A 9,429-nucleotide genomic window follows, 5' to 3' on the forward strand; every position below is an offset into this window, starting at 1 on the left:
TAATCTGTGCATTCATGCAAACTAAGTGAAAGCAAACTATATATTTTTAGCGTGAAAATAGCTTGGTGTTGAGTTTTTTATCATGACCGCATGAGCATCCGGTTAAGTGTAAAGACAAGAATTTGACCGATTGTTGTCGGATGCGCTTGAGTGGTCACTTAATGGTTATTCCTGACATGATTGTGCCGTGTCGATTGGAAGTACACGACTTGTTAGATGCACGTCAATCCGTGTTGCCGGGTTGATCGGAAGCTGGTAGCGACTTGTGACGGACCGATGCTCCTTTTAGAATGCTTGCTATGTCGTGCCATGTCGATCGAATTACACTTGGTATAGTAGTCGGCGTCGCCGAAGTAATGGGACGATGTTTGGTCCCGCCAGTAGAGCAATAACTGTCTAGTATACCGGGCCATGTGGCTTCATTTGTTAATAATTGGACTTCATGTGGTGTCCCATCTGTGCAAGTTAATGTGATGCCTTACCGGTTGTTTGCTTGTCATGATTGTTGATTGGAGTCAAGCATTGTATTATGCGTGGTAGAAGACTGCTAAGTTTACATGTGGTTGAAATATCTGCTCTTGGTTGATACGGCTGTTTGCTAGGATGTCTAAGGGAATCAACGCCCTAGCTGGGCTTAGGCATTGACTCATTGAGATCTCTTTCTCACTCCGTCGTTGTTAACCATTTTTCGGGTCCCGAGTGATGGAACCCATGGAGGTTAGGGCCTGGTTGTTAAAGCAGTTTTTGGGAGTAGATGAGAGCTTAACCTTACCCGATCGTGTTTCTTTTTGAGGTCTTAGTAAGCCACCCTGAAGAATGGGGTTGTTTATGTCTTACGTAGCTTAGTAAGGTTAAAACTCATTTGCTTTGACCGATGAAACGAAATTGTCTTTTGTGAATGACTTTCGTGTCTATTTCCCGATTTACTATCCCATGTTGTTTGTTGTCTAGAGAGTTCACGTTTTTGTGTGTGCGGTAAGTATGAAGGTCAATAGCCCACCCGGGACGCTATCTTTTGTGACCTGTGGCGAATCGGTAGGGATGTTGCGAACTTGAGAGTCGGGGCGTGACATCCCTGCGCAAGGTGGTATCATAGCAAGGTTAGCCCGATCCATCTAGTCATTAGCCTAGAGTGATAAGGTGCGTTGGGAATTGGGATAGTTAGTAGGATCGAAAATCTTATACATGTCGGGGTAGATCGGCCAAGCCAATCGAAGAGATCCTAGAAGAAGTTGGAAGTACACCGGGTTCTTGCAAGGATCTAGAGAAGTTGGATACGGGATTCAAGGATCAATGGGATCCTCGAGGCACTTGGAGTCATTGGGGATTTAATGGGGCAGCAAGTAAGAAACTAGAATGCTGCCGCCGCTGTTGAAGTACCACAAGGGAATGTGCCAACTGGAGTGGCAAAAGATGGACGCCGAGCACAAAAGTTGGTGGAGCTGTTCCTTACGCCGAAGCCGCCTAAGTTTGCGGGAAGCGGAGATCCCGAGGCTGCTACCTCTTGGATAAAGGAGCTGGCAAAAGTGTTCGCTCTGTTGAGATGTATGGTCAAAGATAAGGTCACTTTGGCCGTTTATCAATTGTAGAGTAATGCAAATTCGTAGTGGAGAGCCACTAAGGACAGGGTCTTTCCCGAAGGTACGGTCCCGGTGTGGTATGCCTTTGTGGAAGCGTTCAACGGAAAATACTTCTCGGATACTAGGAGGTAACAGAAGATGGCTGAGTTCCTTCGCCTACGGCGTAATCGGTTATCGGTGGATGAATATGATGCGAGATTTTCTGAATCGTCGAAGTATGCCCCAAGGATGATAGAGGAACCCGTGGATAGGGCAAGAAGATTCCAAGATGGACTGAAATCGGAGATCAAGAGTGTGTTGGTGCCACTCAATCTGAAAGACTATGATGATCTGTATGAGTAGGCGTAGATGGTAGAACGTGATTTGCCTGAAGGGCTGCCGCAAATGGATCGCGATTTGTACCATCGCATAGAAGGGATATTCGGCAAGGAAAGAGGCCGATGCCCAGTGGTAGGCATCGCATCCTGCCCAATAGAAGAGGGGCGATCAACAAGCTAGTTTTTTGTCGGGATGACGTATGCTATCTGTGCCATCAAAGGCATGCGGCTACTCAGTGCCATCAAAGGCATACGTGGTAGAAGACTGCTAAGTTTACATGTGGTTGAAATATCTGCTCTTAGTTGATACGGCTGTTTGCTAGGATGTCTAAGGGAATCAACGCCCTAGGCGGGCTTAGGCGTTGACTCATTGAGATCTATTTCTCACTCCATCGTTGTTAACCATTTTTCGGGTCCCGAGTGATGGAACCCATGGAGGTTAGGGCCTAGTTATTAAAGCAGTTTTTGGGAGTAGATGAGAGCTTAACCTTACCGGACCATGTTTCTTTTTGAGGTCTTAGTAAGCTACCCCGAAGAATGAGGTTGTTTATGTCTTACGTAGCTCAGTAAGGTTAAAACTCATTTGCTTTGACTGATGAAATGAAATTGTCTTTTGTGAATGACTTTCGTGTCTATTTCCTGATTTACTATCCCATGTTGTTTGTTGTCTAGAGAGTTCATGTTTTTGCGTGTGCCATAAGTGCGAAGGTCAATAGCCCACCTGGGACGCTATCGTTTGTGACCTGTGGCGAATCGGTAGGGATGTCGCGAACTCGAGAGTCGGGGCGTGACATCCCTGCGCAAGGTGATATCGTAGCAAGGTCAGCCTGATCCATCCGGTCATTAGCCTAGAGTGATAAGGTGCGTTGGGAATTAGGATAGTTAGTAAGATGGAAAATCTTATGCATGTAATTGTTATCTATGTGTCATTGTTGTTGGGGTTGTCTTCTCATCGCGTTTGCTATGGGGTGGGCAAGGCTCCGTAATTTACCTACAAGATGAGTAGACACGGTGGAAGAACACCCGGGGTAGATCGGCCAGGCCAATCGAAGAGATCCTAGAAGAAGTTGGAGTACCCCGTGCTGTTAGGACTGTCAAATGGGATTCAAGGATCGATGGGATCCTTGAGGGACTTGGAGTCATTGGGGATTTAATGGGGCAGCAAGTAAGGAACCAGAATGCTGCCGCCATTGTTGAAGCACCACAAGGGAATGTGCCAGTTGGAGTGGCAAATGATGGACGCTAGGCACAAAAGTTGGTGGAGCTGTTCCTTAAGCCGAAGCCGCCTAAATTTGCGGCAAGCGGAGATCCTTAGGCTGCTACCTCTTGGATAAAGGAGCTGGAGAAAGTGTTCGCTCTGTTGAGATGTATGGATGAAGATAAGGTCACTCTGGCCGTTTATCAATTGTAGGGCAATGCAAATTCGTAGTGGAGAGCCACTAAGGATAGGGTCTTTCCCGAAGGTACGGTCCCGGTGTGGTATGCCTTCGTGGAATCGTTCAACGGAAAATACTTCTCGGATACTATGAGGGAACAGAAGATGGCTGAGTTCCTTCGCCTACGGCGGAATCGGTTATCGGTGGATGAATATGATGCGAGATTTGCTGAAATGGCGAAGTATGCCCCAAGGATGATAGAGGAACCCGTGGATAGGGCAAGTAGATTCCAAGATGGACTTAAATCGGTGATCAAGAGTGTGTTGGTGCCACTCAATCCGAAAAACTATGATGATCCGTATGAGTGGGCGTAGTTGGTAGAACGTGATTTGCCCGAAGGGCTGCCGCAAATGGATCGCGATTTGTACCATCGCATAGAAGGGATATTCGGAAAGGAAAGAGGCCGATGCCCAATGGTAGGCATCGTATCCCGCTCAACAGAAGAGGGGCGATCAACAAGCCAGGTTTTTGTCGGGATGACGTGTGCTATCCGTGCCATCAAAGGCATACGACTGCTCATTGCCATCAAAGGCATACGTGGTAGAAGACTGTTAAGTTTACATGTGGTTGAAATATTTGCTTTTGGTTGATACGGCTGTTTGCTAGGATGTCTAAGAGAATCAACGCCCTAGCCGGGCTAAGGCGTTAACTCATTGAGATCTATTTCTCACTCCATCGTTGTTAACCATTTTTCGGGTCCCGAGTGATGGAACCCATGAAGGTTAGGGCCTGGTCGTTAAAGCAGTTTTTGGGAGTAGATGAGAGCTTAACCTCACCCGACCGTGTTTCTTTTTACGGTCGTAGTAAGCCACCGTGAAGAATGGGGTTGTTTATATCTTCTGTAGCTCAAGTAAGGTTAAAACTCATTTGCTTTGACTAATGAAATGAAATTGTCTTTTGTGAATGACTATCGTGTCTATTTCCCGATTTACTATCCCATGTTGTTTATTGTCTAGAGAGTTCACGTTTTTGCGTGTGCCGTAAGTGCGAAGGTGAATAGCACATCCGGGACGCTATCGTTTGTGACCTGTGGCGAATCGGTAGGGATGTCGCGAACTCGAGAGTCGGGGCGTGACATCCCTGCGCAAGGTGATATCAGAGCAAGGTCAGGCTGATCCATCCGGTCATTGGCCTAGAGTGATAAGGTGCGTTGGGAATTAGGATAGTTAGTAGGATGGAAAATCATATGCATGTGATTGTTATCTGTGTGTCATTGTTGTTGGGGTTGTCTTCTTATCGCATTTGCTATGGGGTGGGCGGGGCTTCGTAATTTTCCTACAAGATGAGTAGAGACATTGGAAGAACACCCCGGGGTAGATCGGCCGGGCCAATCGAAGAGATCCTAGAAGAAGTTGGAGTACCCCGTGCTGCTAGGACTATCAAACGTGATTCAAGGATCGATGGGATCCTTGAGGCACTTGGAGTCATTGGGGATTTAATGGGGCAGCAAGTAAGGAACCAGAATGCTGCCCGCCCTGTTGAAGTACTATAAGGGAATGTGCCAGCTGGAGTGGCAAATGATGGACGCCAGGCACAAAAGTTGGTGGAGCTGTTCCTTAAGCCGAAGCCGCCTAAATTTACGGGAAGCGGAGATCCCGAGGCTGCTACCTCTTGGATAAAGGAGCTGGAGAAAGTGTTCGCTCTGTTGAGATGTATGGACGAAGATAAGGTCACTCTAGCCGTTTATCAATTGTTGGGCAATGCAAATTCGTAGTGGAGAGCCACTAAGGACGGGGTCTTTCCCGAAGGTACGGTCTCGGTGTGGTATGCCTTTGTGGAAGCGTTCAACGGAAAATACTTCTCGGATACTATGAGGGAATAGAAGATGGCTGAGTTCCTTCACTTACGGCAGAATCAGTTATCGGTGGATGAATATGATGCGAGATTTGCTGAATTGTCGGAGTATGCCCCAAGGATGATAGAGGACCTCGTGGATAGGGCAAGAAGATTCCAAGATGGACTTAAATCGGTGATCAAGAGTGTGTTGGTGCCACTCAATCTGAAAGACTATGATGATTTGTATGAGTGGGCGTAGATGGTAGAACGTGATTTGCACGAAGGGCTGCCACAACCGGATCGCGATTTGTACCATCTCATAGAAGGGATATTCGGAAGGGAAAGAGACCGATGCCCAATGGTAGGCATCGCATCCTGTTCAATAGAAGAGGGGCGATCAACAAGCCATTTTTTGTCGGGATGATGTGTGCTATACGTGCCATCAAAGGCATGTGATCGCTCGGTGCCATCAAAGGCATACTTGGTAGAAGACTGCTAAGTTTACATGTGGTTGAAATATCTGCTCTTGGTTGATACGACTATTTGCTAGGATGTTTAAGGGAATCAACGCCCTAGCCGGGCTTAGGCGTTGACTCATTGAGATCTATTTCTCACTCCGTCGTTGTTAACCATTTTTCAGGTCCCGAGTGATGGAACCCATGGAGGTTAGGGCCTGGTTGTTAAAGTAGTTTTTGGGAGTAGATGAGAGCTTAACCTTACCCGACCGTGTTTCTTTTTGCGGTCTTAGTAAGCCACCCCGAAGAATGGGGTTGTTTATGTCTTCTGTAGCTCAGTAAGGTTAAAACTCATTTGCTTTGACCGATGAAATGAAATTGTCTTTTGTGAATGACTTTCGTGTCTAATTCCCGATTTACTATCTCATGTTGTTTGTTGTCTAGAGAGTTCACATTTTTGCGTGTACCGTAAGTGCGAAGGTCAATAGCACACCTGGGACACTATCTTTTGTGACCTGTGGCAAATCGGTAGGAATGTTGCGAACTCGATAGTCGGGGTGTGACATCCCTGCGCAAGGTGATATCATAGCAAGGTCAGCCTGATCCATCCGGTCATTGGCCTAGAGTGATAAGGTGCGTTGGGAATTGGGATAGTTAGTAGGATGGAAAATCTTATGCATGTGATTGTTATACGTGTGTTATTGTTGTTGGGGCTGTCTTCTTGTGATCGCGTTTGCTATGGGGTAGGCGGGACTTCGTAATTTACCCGTAAGATGAGTAGACACGTTGGAAGAACACCCCGGGGTAGATCGGCCGGGCCAATCGAAGAGATCCTAGAAGAAGTTGGAGTACCCCGTGCTGCTAGGACTGTCAGACGGGATTCAAGGATCGATGGGATCCTCGAGGCACTTGGAGTCATTGGGGATTTAATGGGGCAGCAAGTAAGGAACCGGAATGCTGCCCACCGCTGTTGAAGTACCACAAGGGAATGTGCCAGCTGGAGTGGCAAATGATGGACGCTAGGCACAAAAGTTGGTGGAGCTGTTTCTTGAGCCGAAGCCGCCTAAGTTTGCGGGAAGTGGAGATCTTGAGGCTGCTACCTCTTGAATAAAGAAACTGGAGAAAGTGTTCGCTCTGTTGAGATGTATGGACGGAGATAAGGTCAGGCTGGCCGTTTATCAATTGTAGGGCAATGCAAATTTGTAGTGGAGAGCCACTAAGGACGGGGTCTTTCCCGAAGGTACAGTCCCGGTGTGGTATGCCTTTGTGGAAGCGTTCAACGGAAAATACTTCTCGGATACTATGAGGGAATAAACGATGGCTGAGTTCCTTTGCTTACGGCAGAATCGGTTATCGGTAGATGAATATGAGGCGAGATTTGTTGAACTGTCGAAGTATGCCCCAAGGATGATAGAGGACCCCGTGGATAGGGCAAGAAGATTCCAAGATGGATTGAAATCGGAGATCAAGAGTGTGTTGGTGCCACTCAATCTAAAAACTTTGATGATCTGTATGAGTGGGCGTAGATGGCAGAACGTGATTTGCCCGAAGGGCTGCCGCAACTGGATCGCGATTTGTACCATCGCATAGAAGGGGTATTCGGCAAGGAAAGAGGCCGATGCCCGGTGGTAGGCATCGCTTCTTGCCCAACAGAAGAGGGGCGGTGAACAAACCAATTTTTTGTCGGGATGACATATGCTATCTGTGCCATCAAAGGCATGCGATTGCTCGGTGGCCGTATCAAGGAGGAGCCTGTTTTGGGTGCGGGCAACGTGGCCATCAAGTGAGAGGCTGCTCATAGAGGTAGCAGAACGGACAAGCGCCACCATAATAGAGAGGTGAGTTTGGAGGGAATACACCACAAAGCTTTCAAAATCGACATCGGGCGCAATGAAGGGTGTTTGCTGTCACCGGAGAAGAGGCGAAGGATTCGCCGACCGTTACTGGTAGTGTCCTCTTACACAATCATATGGCATATGCTTTGTTTGATCCGGGTGCTACACACTCGTTTGTGGCTACTAGATTTGCTAAATTGGCCGGTTTCGATCTGTTGTTTTTAAGATTTCTACGCCTTTAAAGGATGGTGTAGTTCTTGTTGTAGGCTGTCTTGATTGTAAGCTGGTAATAGATAGTCATGAAGGTAGATCGTGCTAGAAATGTTTGACTTCGATTCGATTGTTAGAATAGACGGGCTGACAAGGCAAAAAAAAAAAGCCATAGTGGATTGTAGTCGTAAGGCTGTATAGTTTAACCCATCAAGTGAAGGTAGCTTTGAATTTGTTAGAGGTCGAGGTGGGATCTTGACGATGTTGGTTTCATCATTGGAAGCGACGCGTTTATTGGAAAGTGAGTGTTCAGGACACCCGACGACGGTAGTAGTAATATGATTGAGACTCTCAAGAAAGCGAGCAAAAGTTAGAGAGCTTTAAACGTGGATTTGAGTGGTGAATGTGCTAGAGGTTTAATGAATTACTTAAGAATGATAAGTCGAGATGGAAATACATATCAATGGCTTTGGATGTAAAGTTTGGTTATTGGTTTTGGTGGGTCATAGGATTGAAATGTTGTTGATTTCCGATTGTTTTAGATATCGATTGTTGTGGAAAGACCCCAACTAATTGACGATGTGAGGTTCGGGAAGCGAATAAGAAATGCCTGGACAAAGGGCTAGTTGGGTTGTATGATCGTAATTTTGAATTGTCAACGACCAAACTTGAGGATATAGTATGGTGGCCGATAGTAGATTGGGCGATAAGTTTGAAAGGCGAAGATCTAGGCTTAAATTGTTAGAGTTTAGTGGTTAGCCTGTTTAAAAAACAAATTGTGGGGATTGATAATTGCGGATTATAGGTCTGAATTGGTGTGGCACTTTGATGGTTTAAGTTGTCGAATTTATTAACGACCCTAATTGATGAGAAAAGATTCTCAAGAAAGTGAATTACCAACGTTTAGACTAACGGCCGGTGTGATTGAATACATATGAGAGTCGTTTAGACCGTGATCGGACATGAAGTTATAGGTTGAAATTAGGCAATGGAGCTTGAGATGGGATGATCGCTTGTGGAGTTAAGAAGTCCAGATTGATGAAGACCAAAGTGAAGTTAAGCGACATTTGATGAGTAGTGAGGACGATCATGCACCGCACATGTTTAAAGTTGGTTCTTAAAGTGAAAATATGTTTGAAGGCGCATAGTATTATATTTTGAATAATGGACGAAAGATTGTGAGTGAATCAAGATGTCTCAAATAAGTAATACTTTTATTCTTGGTGGTATTGGTAAAGGTCGATTGTGCTTCCAAATTTGAATCGAAGAGAGAACCCTGTGCTATGTGACTAGAGTAGCCTAGGAATGATTTGAGATCCATATGAGCTAGTTAACCCCCAATAATGTCGTGACGGAATGGATTTTGTTTGAGGATTGTAACTAATGGAACTTTAGGAAAATACGTGGAACGAAGACTGTGTAAACGAACAAGTAAATTTCGTGATGGCAAGCTAAGAGCGGATGACATAATGGGGTTTACTAGATAAATGTATGAGTTATTAAGAATAGTGATGGCCTAGAACAAGATTAAAATTGCAAGATGTAGCAATTAAGGAAGACACATGATTAGAGTGCGCACCGGAAGCATAGTAAGGCCACATAAATTCTTGAGATAATGACCATGAGCGTCTTGTTTTGGTTAAGGCAGAAATCTTGTCAGAAACCTATCGTAGTAGCTACAGTATTAGTCATGTTAGCACGAAGATATATAAAAATCTGTGGCAATGCTTTTAGTAGATTAGTTCGAAGGCTGATGTAGCCAAGCATGTGGTGAAGTGTTAGACGTACCGGCAAGTCAAGGTGTAACATTGTAAGTCTAG

The sequence above is a fragment of the Rhodamnia argentea genome, chromosome 9 (genome assembly GCF_020921035.1).
Source record: "Rhodamnia argentea isolate NSW1041297 chromosome 9, ASM2092103v1, whole genome shotgun sequence".
Classification (NCBI taxonomy): Eukaryota; Viridiplantae; Streptophyta; class Magnoliopsida; order Myrtales; family Myrtaceae; genus Rhodamnia; species Rhodamnia argentea.